The sequence below is a fragment of the Macaca mulatta genome, chromosome 7, assembly GCF_049350105.2.
Source record: "Macaca mulatta isolate MMU2019108-1 chromosome 7, T2T-MMU8v2.0, whole genome shotgun sequence".
Lineage (NCBI taxonomy): Eukaryota > Metazoa > Chordata > Mammalia > Primates > Cercopithecidae > Macaca > Macaca mulatta.
Window position 1 is genome coordinate 92,375,504 of NC_133412.1, and position 17,258 is coordinate 92,392,761.

A 17,258-nucleotide genomic window follows, 5' to 3' on the forward strand; every position below is an offset into this window, starting at 1 on the left:
CCACCTCGCCTGGCTATTTTTTTTGTATTTTTTTAGTAGAGACGGGGTTTCACCATTTTAGCCAGGATGGTCTCGATCTCCTGACCTCGTGATCCACCCGCCTTGGCCTCCCAAAGTGCTGGGATTACAGGCCTGAGCCACCGCGCCCGGCCTGTTCTATTTTCTTTCTCAGTCTTTTCCTACAAATCCTTATCCCTGATGAACACAGATGTAAAAATACTCAACGAAATTCTAGCAAACTGAAGCCAACAGCACATCAAAAAGATAATTCATCATGATCGAGTGGGCTTTATTCCTGGGATGCTTGAATGGTTTAAAATACACAAATCAATAAGCATGATTCACCACATAAACAGAACTGAGAACAAAAACCCTATGATCAACTCATTAGATGCAGAATAAGCATTTGATAAAATCCAACATCTATTTATGATAAAAACCCTCTACAATATAGGTATAGATGGAATATACCTCAAAAAATGAGTCCTCTATGACAAAGCCACAGACAATATCATCCTGGATGGGCAAAAGTTGGAAATGTTGCTTCTAGAAACTGGAGAAAAGCAAGGATGTTCACTTTCATCATTCCTATTCAACACAGTGCTGGAAGTGCTAGCCAGAACTATCAGGTAGGAGAAAGAAATAAAAGGTATACGAATTAGAAAAAAAGAAGTCAAATTATCTCTGTTCACTCATGACATGATTGTATGCCTAGAAAACCCTAAAGTCTTGCAGAGGACTCCCAGACTTGATAAGTGACTTCAGTAAAGTCTCGGGATAAAAAATCAAGCCACCAAAATCAGTTGTATTTCTATACACCAAAAACATTCAAGCTGTTTGAATGTTTGTTGAGATTAATTTGTTGAGAACAAAATTAAGAACTCAACTGAATTTACAATAACCATGAAAAATACCTAGGAATACATAACTATATAAATGAAAGATCTCTACAAGGAGAACTATAGAACACTAATGAAAGAAATTACAGATGACATAAATAAATGGAAAAAACATCCCGTGCTCATGGATTAAAAAAATGAATAGCTAAAATGACCATATCACCCAAAGCAATCTATAGAGTTAATGCAATTCCCATCAAATTACGAACATTATTTTTCACAAAATTAAAAAAAATTCTGAAGTTCATATGGAGCCAAAAAAATATCCCAAATAGCCAAAGAACTTCTAAGCAAAAAACAAAGCAAAACAAAACAAAGGCCCCAGAACAAAAGACAAATATCATGCCTAAGGATGAAGAGCAATGGTAATGCTTGTCTGTTCATGGTAGAAGTGTAAATTTGTAGGATTATTTAAAAAAATACTATAGCATTTCGTGGTAATGTTGAATAACTCAATAATTTTACTTTTAAATATATACTCCAGAGGATATCTTGCACATATGAACCAGGTGATATACAAAAGAATGTTCATAGCAGCATTGTTTGTAATGGTTAAAAACTGGAAAAATTTCAAGTGTTCATCAACAATAGATTTGATGAATGAAGTCCGACATATTCATGTAGTAGAATATCATTTAGCAATACGAATGGATGAACTACAGCAACATTCATCAACAAGGTTGTAATATGCAAACTTATTTTTGAATCAAGGTGAAAGTACCTTCTGATAAAGGTGAAAGAACTACAAAATAATTTCATGTATATAAGTTTCAAAGAAAAAAACTAATGCATCATTTGAGATCCATTAAAGTCTATTAAAAAACGAATACAATGGAATGGAAGGATAGTGGTCATATCAAGTAGGAAATAAAGGGGAACACAATTGGCAGGGAGCGCTCAATGGGCATGTAAGGCACTAGTAAGGTCCTAGTTTTTTTCCAATCCTCCAAGACATCTAGTTTTTTTATTTTTATTTTTTCTGAAACACGGTCTCTCTGTGTGGCCCAGGCTGGAGTACAATGGTGTGATCTTAGCTCACTGCAGCCTGTGTCCCAGGCTTAAGTGATCCTCTTACTGCGGCCTCCCAAAGTGCTGCGATTATAGGTGTGAGCCACCATAGCCGGCCTATGTTCTATTTCATATCCTGTGTGGTGGATACATAGGTGTTCACTTTGTTATTATTCCTTGAACACTAAATATGTTTTGTATGTTATCTGTGGAATACCTCCTTATTTCTCAGTCAATTCAGGATACTTCCTACCCCTATCCCCTTTTTACTTTTTCTCATGTCATACAGGTTCTGAAATATAGGAAAGCTTACATATTATCCTGTCATCAGAGCGGCATGAAGGCATTTGGTAGAATAAATATTATTCATTGATTATTCATCCTTTCCCTTCACTTTACACAGTCAATCAAACACCAGGTCATGTTAATTTTACTTTCACAAACATTTCTTGAATTTGCCTCCTTATCTCTATTTCCACTATTCAGTTCAGACCTTGATCATCACTCATCTGCGTTGTAGTTGCATTTTTCTAATTATTCTCTTAGTTTCTAGTCTTGTTCTCAAATTTCTCCCCCAACAATGCAGCTAGAGTGGTCAATTTAGAGCATCATCTTTATTAAAACATTTCATGGTCTTCCTATTCTTTATGTTATAAATTTCTTATAATTTAATAAATATTTTTCCATAATTATGACTCTTTTCTCTAGCTCTTGTTGTTCCCAATATTCTTCTAATTATCAGGAAGTAGTACAAAGCTGCTTATACCTTTTTACATGTCTCTTTATTTTAGGCCTCCTTGCATTTGCTCCTGCTGTTCCTTTTTGTTTGAAAAACTTTCACATGTCTTCATTTGGTTAATCCTTGTGTGCTTTCCTCTAAACTATATTTCATTTAAATATAATGAAATTATATTTTCATTTAAATATAATCAAAGATTCATTTGAGGCCTAATTGACTTTGGAAACCTTCCCTGTAATCTTGTATTATTAATTTATCTTAGTTTTCACTTGTTAGCTCTTATTAGATTACTGTTTTTACATATGTAACTCTCCCACTAGATAGTAAGCTTTTGGATCGCAGAGATGATGTCTCATCCATCTTCGCATCTTTATTATTATTATTATTATTATACTTTAAGTTCTAGGCTACATGTGCATAACGTGCAGGTTTGTTACATATGTATACTTGTGCCATGTTGGTGTGCTGCACCCATCAACTCGTCAGCACCCATCAACTCGTCATTTACATCAGGTATAACTCCCAATGCAATCCCTCCCCACTCCTCCTCCCCATGATAGGCCCCGGTGTGTGATGTTCCCCTTCCCAAGTCCAAGTGATCTCATTGTTCAGTTCCCACCTATGAGTGAGAACATGCGGTGTTTGGTTTTCTGTTCTTACGATAGTTTGCTGAGAATGATGGTTTCCAGCTGCATCCATGTCCCTACAAAGGACACAAACTCATCATTTTTATGGCTGCATAGTATTCCATGGTGTATATGTGCCACATTTTCTTAATCCAGTCTGTCACTGGTGGACATTTGGGTTGATTCCAAGTCTTTGCTATTGTGAATAGTGCCGCAATAAACATACGTGTGCATGTGTCTTTATAGCAGCATGATTTATAATCCTTTGGGTATATACCCAGTAATGGGATGGCTGGGTCATATGGTACTTCTAGTTCTAGATCCTTGAGGAATTGTCATACTGTTTTCCATAATGGTTGAACTAGTTTACAATCCCACCAACAGTGTAAAAGTGTTCCTATTTCTCCACATCCTCTCCAGCACCTGTTGTTTCCTGATGTTTTAATGATTGCCACTCTAACTGGTGTGAGATGGTATCTTATTGTGGTTTTGATTTGCATTTCTCTGATGGCCAGTCATGATGAGCATTTTTTCATGTGTCTATTGGCTGTATGAATGTCTTCTTTTGAGAAATGTCTGTTCATATCCTTTGCCCACTTTTTGATGGGGTTGTTTGCTTTTTTCTTGTAAACTTGTTTGAGTTCTTTGTAGGTTCTGGATATTAGCCCTTTTTCAGTGAGTAGATTGCAAAAATATTCTCCCATTCTGTAGGTTGCCTGTTCACTCTGATGGTAGTTTCCTTTGCTGTGCAGAAGCTCTTTAGTTTAATTAGATCCCATTTGTCAATTTTGGCTTTTGTTGCCATTGCTTTTGGTGTTTTAGACACGAAGTCCTTGCCCATGCCTATGTCCTGAATGGTATTACTTAGGTTTTCTTCTAGGGTTTTTATGGTATTAGGTCTAACATTTAAGTCTCTAATCCATCTTGAATTAATTTTCGTATAAGGAGTAAGGAAAGGATCCAGTTTCAGCTTTCTACTTATGGCTAGCCAATTTTCCCAGCATCATTTATTAAATAGGGAACCCTTTCCCCATTTCTTGTTTCTCTCAGGTTTGTCAAAGATCAGATGGCTGTAGATGTGTGGTATTATTTCTGAGGACTCTGTTCTGTTCCATTGGTCTATATCACTGTTTTGGTACCAGTACCATGCCATTTTGGTTACTGTAGCCTTGTAGTATAGTTTGAAGTCAGGTAGCATGATGCCTCTAGCTTTGTTCTTTTGACTTAGGATTGTCTTGGCAATGCGGGGTCTTTTTTGGTTCCATATGAACTTTAAAGCAGTTTTTTCTAATTCTGTGAAGAAACTTCATTGGTAGCTTGATGGGGATGGCATTGAATCTATAAATTACCTTGGGCAGTATGGCCATTTTCACGATATTGATTCTTCCTATCCATGAGCATGGTATATTCTTCCATTTGTTTGTGTCCTCTTTTATTTCACTGAGCAGTGGTTTGTAGTTCTCCTTGAAGAGGTCCTTTACATCCCTTGTAAGTTGGATTCCTAGGTATTTTATTCTCTTTGAAGCAATTGTGAATGGAAGTTCATTCCTGATTTGGCTCTCTGTTTGTCTGTTACTGGTGTATAAGAATGCTTGCGATTTTTGCACATTAATTTTGTATCCTGAGACTTTGCTGAAGTTGCTTATCAGCTTAAGGAGATTTTGGGCTGAGACAATGGGGTTTTCTAGATATACAATCATGTCATCTGCAAACAGGGACAATTTGACTTCTTTTCCTAACTGAATACCCTTTATTTCTTTCTCTTGCCTTATTGCCCTAGGCAGAACTTCCAACACTATGTTGAATAGGAGTGGTGAGAGAGGGCATCCCTGTCTTGTGCCAGTTTTCAAAGGAAATTTTTCCTTCAGGGTCTCTTGTAAGACAGGCCTGGTGGTGACAAAATCTCTAAGCATTTGCTTATCTGTAAAGGATTTTATTTTCCCTTCGTTTATGAAACTTAGTTTGGCTGGATATGAAATGCTGGGTTGAAAATTCTTTTCTTTAAGAATGTTGAATATTGACCCCTACTCTCTTCTGGCTTGGAGAGTTTCTGCCGAGAGATCTGCTGTTAGTCTGATGGGCTTCCCTTTGTGGGTAACCCGACCTTTCTCTCTGGCTGCCCTTAACATTTTTTCCTTCATTTCAACTTTGGTGAATCTGGCAATTATGTGTCTTGGAGTTGCTCTTCTCGAGGAGTATCTTTGTGGTGTTCTCTGTATTTCCTGAATTTTAATGTTGGCCTGCCCTACTAGGTTGGGGAAGTTCTCCTGGATGATATCCTGAAGAGTGTTTTCCAGCTTGGTTCCATTTTCCCCCTCACTTTCAGGCACCCCACTCAGACGTAGATTTGGTCTTTTTACATAATCCCATACTTCTTGCAGGCTTTCTTCATTTCTTTTTCTTCTTTTTTCTTTAGATTTCTCTTCTCGCTTCATTTCATTCATTTGATCCTCAATCGCTGATACTCTTTCTTCCAGTTGATCGAGTCGGTTACTGAAGCTTGTGCATTTGTCACGTATTTCTCGTGTCATGGTTTTCATCTCTGTCAGTTCGTTTATGGCCTTCTCTGCATTAATTATTCTAGTTATCAATTCTTCCACTCTTTTTTCAAGATTTTTAGTTTCTTTGCGCCGGGTACATAATTCCTCTTTTAGCTCTGAGAAGTTTGATGGACTGAAGCCTTCTTCTCTCATCTCGTCAAAGTCATTCTCCGTCCAGCTTTGATCCATTGCTGGTGATGAACTGCATTCCTTTGCAGGGGGAGATGCGCTCTTATTTTTTGAATTTCCAGCTTTTCTGCCCTGCTTTTTCCCCATCTTTGTGGTTTTATCTGCCTCTGGTCTTTGATGATGGTGACATACTGATGGGGTTTTGGTGTGGGTGTCCTTCCTGTTTGTTCGTTTTCCTTCTAACAGTCAGGACCCTCAGCTGTAGGTCTGTTGGAGATTGCTTGAGGTCCACTCCAGACCCTGTTTGCCTGGATATCAGTAGCAGAGGCTGCAGAAGATAGAATATTTCTGAACAGCGAGTGTACCTGTCTGATTCTTGCTTTGGAAGCTTCCTCTCAGGGGTGTACTCCACTGTGTGAGGTGTGGGTGTCCATCTGCCCTTAGTGGGGGATGTCTCCCAGTTAGGCTACTCAGGGGTCAGGGACCCACCTGAGTAGGCAGTCTGTCCATTCTCAGATCTCAACCTCCATGTTGGGAGATCCACTGCTCTCTTCAAAGCTGTCAGATAGAGTTGTTTGCGTCTGCAGAGGTTTCTGCTGCTTTTGTTGTTGTTGTTGTTGTTTAGCTGTACCCTGTCCCCAGAGGTGGAGTCTACAGAGACAGGCAGGCCTCCTTGAGCTGCTGTGAGCTCCACCCAGTTCGAGCTTCCCAGTGGCTTTGTTTACCTATTTAAGCCTCAGCAATGGCGGGCGCCCCCTGCCCCAGCCTCGCTGCTGCCTTGCGGTTAGATCGCAGACTGCTGTGCTAGCAATGAGGGAGGCTCCGTGGGCGTGGGACCCTCCCAGCTAGGTGTGGGATATAATCTCCTGGTGTGCCCATTTGCTAAGACCCTTGGTAAAGTGCAGTATTGGGGTGGGAGTTGCCCAATTTTCCAGGTGTTGTGTGTCTCAGTTCCTCTGGCTAGGAAAAGGGATTCCCTTCCCTCGTCTTCACATCTTTAGCACCCAGTGTCACTCAATAAGCATTTGTTGAGCTAAACCATATTTTTGGGGCAATGACTTGAGAATGCAGTATCATGACAGAACTATCACAGATGGACAGAATAAGTCTCTTGATCCCTACATTTATTTTTCTATTTGATATAGCTGATTTAAAAAGAAACCTCTGTTAATTATATAATCATGTAATTACCCTGACATAACATTAAACTCCATAAATTATTTTTACATACTTTCTATCTCTGCCTCTCTCTCTTTCTGTAAATATAACATATATATGTTACAAAAATGCACAGGGAATAAATATGAGCAAAATGGTAAGAAGTGCAGGTTTTAGGTCAGATTTCCTGCATTCACTTGTAGGCTACACCAACTTTATAGTTTAGAGGAACAATTTAGTGAAAAATAAAAATGAATCATTAATACACTGCTTGGCACAGATAAAGTATTCAGTAAATATTAACACATTTGCATTTATTTTTAACCATGGGCTTAAGTGATTATCCAGAAATCTCCATCTCTTTGCCTATGTTTAGATACTTTTAATTTATGTTTGCTCTGAATTTGTTTTTTTTCACTCATTGTACCATTTTATATGTTTCAGGAACTGATATTTTATTTAAAAACTGTTACTATAGAAAATTAATTTTTGGATAGTCTGTTCAAACTGAAAGTATCATTTGTAAGATCTGTATTATTGCAATCATTGGTGTTAATACTTTGCATTAATTAAAATTTTTTATGGACGTGTCATAAATATTTCTCCCAGCTAGATTTTTGTGGCTTTCATTTTATTCATTCCATTGCCTTCTTCCCCCCAGTTTGCTATGAAGAAGTTGATAAGTAGATAGGCAAAACAGTAGATTGTTTTGGCAGCTTCAGTGTATTTAAGTGCCTGTGATGAGGCTATGGTTTATATTTCTAATATAATTCATAATGTAGAATTCATAATGTAGAATGAATTTTAAAAGCATAAATTTCTTTGCACAGCTTTTTCTTTTTGCTATTTTTATTCAATGATTATTTGCTTCCCTTGTTATTTAAGAGCTGACTTTTGGCTTCATGGCCAAAAATAAAATTCTTAGTAGGAGAAAGTAAGTGTAATTTACTGATGAAGATGCCACCCCCAAGTGACCCATTAACCACTTTTCCCCTAAGTTACCCTGGGAAAACCACAGTGATTCCAGGAGACAATTCCCGTGACAAGTGATTTCTGGCTAGCAATGCCAGGTCTCTGAAGTTCCACTTGGTCACTGCCCAAGCACAATTAGTGTCGTTAGTTAACTACCTTTACTATGGCAGCATTTTGTGTAACTCTTTGCACAGGGGAGTTTTATGCAACTGACAGAAACTTTCTGAGTTGTTCTGACTGCCTGAAGATGCCCTGTTTTAGAGGAGCAAAAATTTCCTTGTTTATTGTGTTTCAGTGTTAAAAATATGAATGCGTTGTCAGTACTGACTCTGGCAATGGTGGTTAAACGTAGGTTTCCAGACAAAGGTGGTTATAGATTGGAGACTTTGTGCTACTTGATAATGAAGACTTGATTTTGGTTTTATTTATTTTTAAGTTGAAAACAAAACACACAATACAAAACATGGCACAAAACAAACTTATAGTTTGGTTTTTGTAAACATCCCTGTAATCATCACATAAGTCAATATACAGAACTTTGCCAGCCCTGAAGTCCTGTATGTGACTCTCCTCAATTGCAGCCGCCTTTCTCCTGGAAAGTTACTATAATCATGACTGTTACAATGGAGACTTCCTTGCATTTTCATGGCTTTATCTTTCATGTATGTATTACAAGACACTATTATTTAGTCTTGCCCATTTTTTTCATTTGTCATGTTTTTAAAATCTTTTCTAACATACAGGTTTCTTTCCAAAGTTTTCTTTTCCATACATTTGTTGAAAAATTTGGGATTTTTGTCACTTGATTTCCACGCTCTGAATTTTGCTGATTAGACTCTCAGTGAAGATCAACATTTCCACTACCCTTTGCATTTTATCCAAATGACAGTTGAATCCAGAGGTTTGACTAGGACACGTGCTTGATTCTATTTTTAGTAAGATTATACGTGATGGTGCGTTCATTCACCAACATGGTTTAATTATGACTTTTATCCTAGCACCTACTACTACTTTCTACTAACACCTGTTAATACAAAGAAAGCTAATATTTTCTACTAGCACCTGTTAATCCTCAATATGTATATATATTATATAGGTATATGTATAGACACACATGTGTGTCTATGCATATAATGTATTATATAATATGCACACATTTTATATATATATATATTGTTTTTAAGAGAGGGAAAGAGCATGTGAGAGAGCACATTGCATATTTATATTGATAATACTGATACTAATGTAACTCAGTGGGCTTCTTCTTTACCTTTTTTTTTTTTTTGAGACGGAGTCTCTGTCGCCCAGGCTGGAGTGCAGTAGTGCGAACTCCGCTCACTGCAAACTCCGCCTCCTGGGTTCACACCATTCTCCTGTCTCAATCTCTTGAGTAGCCGGGACTACAGGTGCCTGCCACCATGCCCGGCTAATTTTTGTATTTTTAGTAGAGATGGGGTTTCACTGTGTTAGCCAGGTTGGTCTCGATCTCCTGACCTCATAATCTGCCCACCTCAGCCTCCCAAAGTGCTGGGATTACAGGTGTGCGCCACTGTGCCCGGCTCGTTCCTTGTCTTATTCCATATCTGTATCTCTGTCCTTTCACAGTGAGAATCTGAGGTTCTAGCAATATAAATATATTAATATTTACTCATTAGCTTAATCTTACAATGCACATACATTTGTTTCAGAACTCTTATATTTATACCAATATAAAAAGAAAAAAGCCTATCGAGAAGATTTAATAATTTTTGGCGGATATTTTATTATTTCAAGCGATGGTATGTAGTCAAAGTATGTTCAAAAGTCAATTTGAAATGAAAGAAAGAACAGTCAAAAAACATCAGATTATTATTTTCCCCTTAAGTTTGATTATGTCATTCATTCATTTGAAATATGTTTGGATTCACTTGTTTCTCATCGCATTCAGTTTTAGAGTCTTGTAATAACTTATCTTTGTTTGCTTAATATCACACTTTGAAAGTGTAAAAGATTAACTTAATTAAAAATGTACAATTATGTACAAAAGCATTCATAGAGGAATGTCCCATTCTCCCATATTTTTTTCACCAAATTCCCCTCTAATTCTTTGTTTTCAGATTCTGGTACATTTTGTCTACATCTTTGTTTCATGCTTGTATTTTTGGTGTATTATCTAAGAACTCATTGCCAATCCACAGCAATGTTTTATTTCCATGTTTTTCTTCTAAGTGTGTATGGTTTTCACTCTTATATTTACATTATTGATCCAATCTAGATTTTGTATATAATGTGAGGTAGGGGTCCAACTTCATTTTTTTTGCATATGAATATTCAGTATTCCCAGCACTTTTTGTTGAAAAAGCTATTATTCCCCATTGAATAATGTTGGCTCCCTTGTAAAATATCAGCTGAATAGAGATGTTTTGCTTAGTCTATGTAAAAGTGTATTAATTTTGTTGATATTTTGGAAGAACCAACTTTTAGATTTGTTGATCTCTGTATAATTTTTTAATTCTCAATTTCATTTATCTCTGCTCTAATCTTTATTTCCTTCCTTCTGTTAGCTCTGGATTTTGTTTGCTCTTCCTTTTATGGTTTATTGAGTAAAATTTAGTTATTGATTTCACATGTTTCTTTTTTAAAATGTAGGTGTTACAACTCTGAGCATTGCTTTTGATATATCACACCCATCTTGCTATATTTTTTGTTTTCATTTGTCTCTAAACATTTTCTAATTTCCCTCATGATTTGTTCTTTGATTCATTGGTTGGTAAATACTGTGTTGTTTAATTTCCAAATATTTGTAAAATTTCTGGTTATTTTTGTTACTGATATTTTATTTCATTCCATTGTGGTCAGTGAAGATACTTTGCATGATTTCAATCTTTTTAAGTTTATTGAGCTATCTTATAGCCTAACATGTCATCTATGCTGCAGAATGTTCCATGTTTACCATATTCTGCAGTTTTTGAGAGAAGAGTTCTCTATAGTTTTTGCTTATACTTTTGTTCAAATCCTCTATTTCCTCCCTTGATATTTGCTCTAGATGTTTTATCCTTTATTTAAAGTTGGGTTTTAAAATGCCCAACAATTTTTGTGGAATTGTCTCCCTTTAATTCTCTCAGTGGTTGCGTTATGTATTTTGGAGCTCTGTTGGTTGGTGTACATATATTTATAATTGTTATATGTTCTTGTTTAATTTTTAAATCAATATATACTGTTCTTTCTATTTTGTAACAGTTTTTGACTTAAAGTCCGTTTTGTCTGATATAAGTATATTTACCTCAGATCTCCTTTGGTTATTGCTTACATGGAATGTTTTCTTCCATCCTTTCAGTTTCAACTCATTGTGTATTTTGATCTAAAGTGAGTGTCTTGTGATTTAAAGTGATCCAACAATATAGTCGGATCACTTAAAAAAAGTCCATTCTGCCAATCTCTTTCTTTGGATTGGAGAGTTTAATTCATTTGTATTCAATGTAATTACTGATACAGAGGGGCTTACTCCTACCATTTTGCTTTTGTTTTCTGTATGTCTTATATCTCCTTTGTTTCTAGTTTCCTCAATTATTACCTTCTTTTGTGTTTAGTTGCTATTTTGTAGCATATCGCTGTGTTTACCCTCTGTTTTCCTTTTCTGTACTTTAAAAAGATATTAACTTAGTGGTTACCATGGGGATTTACAATTAACATTCTTAATTTAGAACAACTTAGTGTAAATTGAAACAACTTCAATAGTGTACAAAATCTCTATTATTTTTTAGTTTCCTATGAATTTCTTTATGTTGTTAATTTCACAAACCATATCTTTATACATCATGTCCCGTCAGCAGATTTATAGTCATTATTTTATGCATTTGTTTTAAAAATTATATAGAATATTAAAAAAGACTTGCAAAAAATGTGATACTTGCTTTTGTATTTACCTATATAGTTACCTTTACTGGAGTTATTTCTTTTTTTTTTTTTTTTTTTTTTTTTTGAGACGGAGTCTCGCTCTGCCGCCCAGGCTGGAGTGCAGTGGCCGGATCTCAGCTCACTGCAAGCTCCGCCTCCCGGGTTCACGCCATTCTCCTGCCTCAGCCTCCCAAGTAGCTGGGACTACAGGCGCCCGCCACCTCGCCCGGCTAGTTTTTTGTATTTTTTAGTAGAGACGGGGTTTCACCGTGTTAGCCAGGATGGTCTCGATCTCCTGACCTCGTGATCCGCCCATCTCGGCCTCCCAAAGTGCTGGGATTACAGGCTTGAGCCACCGCGCCCGGCCCTGGAGTTATTTCTTTATGTGGTTTTGAGTTACTTTCTACTGTTTTTTAGTTTGTATCTGAAGGTATCTTTTTTTTTTTTTTTTTTTTTTTGAGACGGAGTCTCGCTCTGTAGCCCAGGCTGCAGTGCAGTGGCCGGATCTCAGCTCACTGCAAGCTCCGCCTCCCGGGTTTACGCCGTTCTCCGGCCTCAGCCTCCCAAGTAGCTGGGACTACAGGCGCCCGCCACCTCGCCTGGCTATTTTTTTGTATTTCTTAGTAGAGACGGGGTTTCACCGTGTTAGCCAGGATGGTCTCGATCTCCTGACCTCGTGATCCGCCCATCTCGGCCTCCCAAAGTGCTGGGATTACAGGCTTGAGCCACCGCGCCCGGCCTGAAGGTATCTTTTTTTAAAAGTGTATCTTGAAGTACAGCCTACCAAACATGAACTTTTAAAGCTTTCTTTCTTTCTTTCTTTTTAATTTGGGAATGTGTAATTTATCCTTAATACTTGAAGGGAATATTCCAAGTTATAGAATTTTTGGTTGACGGTGTTTTTTTCTTTCAGAACTTTGAAATGCATCCTAAGTTCTTCTGACATCCATGGTTTACATTGAGCTATCTGCTGTCAGACTTACTGAGGATCCCTTGTAAATGATGAATTGCCTTTCTCTTGCTGCTTTCAAACATTCACTTTGCCTTTTGACAATTTGAATCATAGTATGTCTTGGTGTGAATATCTTTGTATATTTCCTTGATGAAGTTCACTGAGCTTTTTGAATGTGTATATTTGTCTTTAGTGAAATTTGGGAAGTTTTCAAACGTATTTCTTCAAATAGTCTTCCTGCCCCTCATTCCTCACCAGGATTCTGTATGTAGGCATTCTTGATGTTGTTACACAGGTCTTTAGGCTCTACTCTTTTTTGTTGTCATTCTTTTGTTTTCCTGCTCTTCAAACTGAATCATTTCATTTGATATATCAAGTTCACTGATTCTTTTTTCCACCTCCTCAAATCTTCTATTGGAACCCTAAGTAAAAAATAACTTTTTACTTAGTTATTGTACTTTTCAGCCTCAGAATTTGTTTGTACCTTTAAAAAAATCATATTTCTTATTTATTCATCTGTCATTCTCTTGGGTTTCTTTAGCTCTTTAAGTTTATTTAAGACAGTTATATAAAGTTTTTGTCTAATATTTCCAACATCTATGCTTAGGGATAGTCTCATTTATTTCTTCTGTAAATGGGCCATACTTTTGTGTTTATTTGCATGCTTCTTAATTTTTGTTGAAAACTGGACATTTTGGATGTTATAATGTGTTTTTTCAGGTAACCAAATCTTCCCCCTTTTCAAGGTTATTTTTGTTACTCACTGTGGAATGTAGATTTTATTTGTTTAGTAACTTTTGTAAACTGCTTTTGTAATATCTGTATTCTTTTTTATGTTTGATGTTTGAAGGCTCTGTTCCTTTAGCTTGTGTTCATTTAGCATTTAGTGATTTAAAAAAGATTTCCTTGACTGCAAGGAGCCAAAAAAGAAAAAAAAAAAAATGAAAAACCTCTCCCAGACTTTGCCGACTGACTCTGCATTGGGGATCCTTCAACACTTAGCCAAGCCATATATAAATCTCCCTTAGCCTTTATTTTTTCTTGCCTCAGCCTAGGAATTACTAAAGGTAAATTATTAGTGTCTCTCAGGCCTTTTCTGAGCATTGTCCCACCTTGGTCATGCTCATGGATTTCCAAATTTTTCATTATATGTAAGCACTTTTGAATATTCAAATTTCCCAAAGAAACTTTCTGTCCTGCTTTTTCCTCAAGCTTTCAGTACAGTATATCTTGCCTCAATTGTAATATTTTTCCTCAAATGGCTGAGGGTTGTTAATTTGCCTTTGGACGATCTGATTTCTAAAGGTTTAGTGGAATTCTCCATGAAAACATTTAAACCTAGTGTGTGTGTGTGTGATAATTCCATGACAACTATATTTTTCTATGGAAATTGTTCACATAAGTGCTGCACTTCTTTTTTTTTTTTTTTTGAAGTCAATTGTGGTGAATTGTATTTTTCTAGAAAATTACCCATTCCCTCTAACTTTAAATGTTTTTCATAGATGTGAACAACATTGTTTCTAATGATTTTATATTTGCCGATTATCAATAGTTATTTCTCTCACCATTCCTTATTCATTTCTGTGCTTTCTCTTTTTTTTTTATTCATGATTAATGAACTAATTGTTTGTCTACTTTGTTGATTTGTTTAAAGAACAAGATTTTTGGTTTACTGATTTGATCTACTGTTTTTTGGCTTCTTATTTTATTAATTTTCACTTTAATTTAGTTTGGGTTCTTACTTGTACATTCTGCTTATTCTTTTAGATACTTTTTACAGTTTTGAGTTGATAATTAATTTAATTCCTACATTTTTATTAATAAATGTGTTAAGGCTGTAGATTTTCCTCTGATCACTGCTTTAACTATATCCCATATACAGATGCTTCTTGATGTATGATGAAGTTATGTCTCAATAAAACCCCTGTAAACTGAAGATATTGTAAGTTAAAAATGCATTTACTATACCTAAAATTATAGGTTAGCCTGGCTTACTTTGAACATGCTCAGAACATTTAGATTAGACTTCAGTTGATCAAAATAATCTAACAAAATGTCTATTTTATAATAAAGTATTGAATAACTGATATTTATTAAATATGTTACTGAACATAAGAAACAGAATGGTTTTATGGGTACTCACCATTAATGTACATAGCTGAAATCACACAGGACCTGAAGAATTTTTGAAACATTGAGCTAAAGTTAATTGCTGAGAGATGGGACTAATACTTTGACACAGTCAGTTTCTCTCTCTTACAATGATGAGGGTTGAGAATAGCTGGTAGAAATTATTGATGCTTGTTGGTGGTTAGTAAGTGTTATGTTCTTCAGGAAGATATCAAGATGGATTATCTACCTTTATTATCATTTGACTGACTGGAAGCTGCAGCTCACCGCTGTTGCACAACATTGTGAGACAGCATTCACAAAATTCAAAATTTGGAGTAGGGTTTCTTTCTCTTTTTTTGAGATGGAGTCTCTCTCTGTTGCCAAGCTGGAGGCAGTGGTGCGATCTTGGCTCACTGCAACACCTTCAACTCCAACTCCCTGGTTCAAGTGATTCTCCTGCCGCAGCCTCCTGAGTAGCTGGGATTACAGACCCGTACCACAATGCCCAGCTAATTTTTGTATTTTTAGTAGAGATGGTGTTTCACCATGTTGGCCAGGATGGCCTTGATCTCTTGACCTTGTTATCTGCCTGCCTCGGCCTCCCGAAGTGCTGGGATTACAGGCATGAGCCACTGCACCCATCCTGGAGCATGGTTTCTAGTGAATGCATATCACTTTCCATCATCATAAAACTGAAAAATGGTTGAACCATTGTAACTTGGAAACAGTTTGTATTCTGGTATGCACTGTTTTATTATCTCTATTCAGAATATTTATGTCTCATTTTTGTATTTCCACTATCATCCTTGTGTTACTTAAGAGCAAGTTGAAAAATTTCTGAATGAAAGGGCCCTGTGTTTCCCAATTCCTTTCCTTTTAACTGCTAGTGTTATTGCCTTATGAAAAAGTATTTTTGAGGGGGCGCCCAAGATGACTGAATAGGAACAGCTCCAGCCTCCAGCTCCCAGCATAAGCGACACAGAAGATGGGTGATTTCTGCATTTTCAACTGAGGTACTGGGTTCATCTTACTGGGTCATGTCGGACAGTCAGTGATGGTCAGCAGGTGCAGCCCAACCAGCGAGAGCTGAAGCAGGGTGAGGCATCGCCTCACCTGGGAAGCGCAAGGGGGAAGGGAATTCCTTTTCCTAGCCAAGGGAAACTGAGACACAACACCTGGAAAATCAGGTAACTCCCACCCTAATACTGTGCTTTACCAAGGGTCTTAGCAAACGGCATATCAGGAGATTATATCCCACACTTGGCCAAGAGGGTCCCATGCCCACAGAGCCTCCCTCATTGCTAGCACAGCAGTCTGATATCTAACTGCAAGGCAGCAGCGAGGCTGGGGGAGGGGCTTCTGCAATTGCTGAGACTTAAGTAGGTAAACAAAGCTGCCTGGAGGCTCAAATTGGGTGGAGCCCACCGCAGCTCAAGGAGGCCTGCCTGCCTCTGTAGACTCCACCTCTGGGGACAGGGCATAGCTAAACCAAAAGCAGCAGAAACCTCTGCAGATGTAAATGTCCCTGTCTGACAGCTTTGAAGAGAGCAGTGGTTCTCCCAGCATGGAAGTTGAGATCTGAGAACGGACAGACTTCCTGCTCAAGTGGGTCTCAGACCCCTGAGTAGCCTAACTGGGAGACATCCCCCACTAGGTGCAGACCAACACCTCACATGGCTGGGTACACTTCTGAGACGAAGCTTCCAGAGCAAGAATCAGACAGCAACACTTGCTGTTCAGCAATATTCTCTCTTCTGCAGCTTCCGCTGCTGATACTCAGGCAAACAGGGTCTGCAATGGACCTCAAACAAACTCCAACGGACCTACAGCTGAGGGTCCTGACTGTTAGAAGGAAAACTAACAAACAGAAAGGACACCCACACCAAAACCCCATCAGTACATCACCATCATCAAAGACCAAAGGCAGATAAAACCACAAAGATGGGGAAAAAGCATTGCAGAAAAGCTGGAAATTCAAAAAATCAGGGCTCATTTCCCCCTCCAAAGGAACAGAGCTCATTGCCAGCAACAGAACAAAACTGGATAGAGAATGACTTTGACGAGTCAAGAGAAGAAGGCTTCAGTTGATCAAACTTCTCAGAGCTAAAGGAGGAACTACGTACCCAGTGCAAAGAAATTAAAAACCTTGAAAAAAAGAATGGAAGAATGGAAAACTAGAATAATCTATGCAGAGAAGACCATAAATGAACTGATAGAGATGAAAACCATGACATGAGAACTATTTGA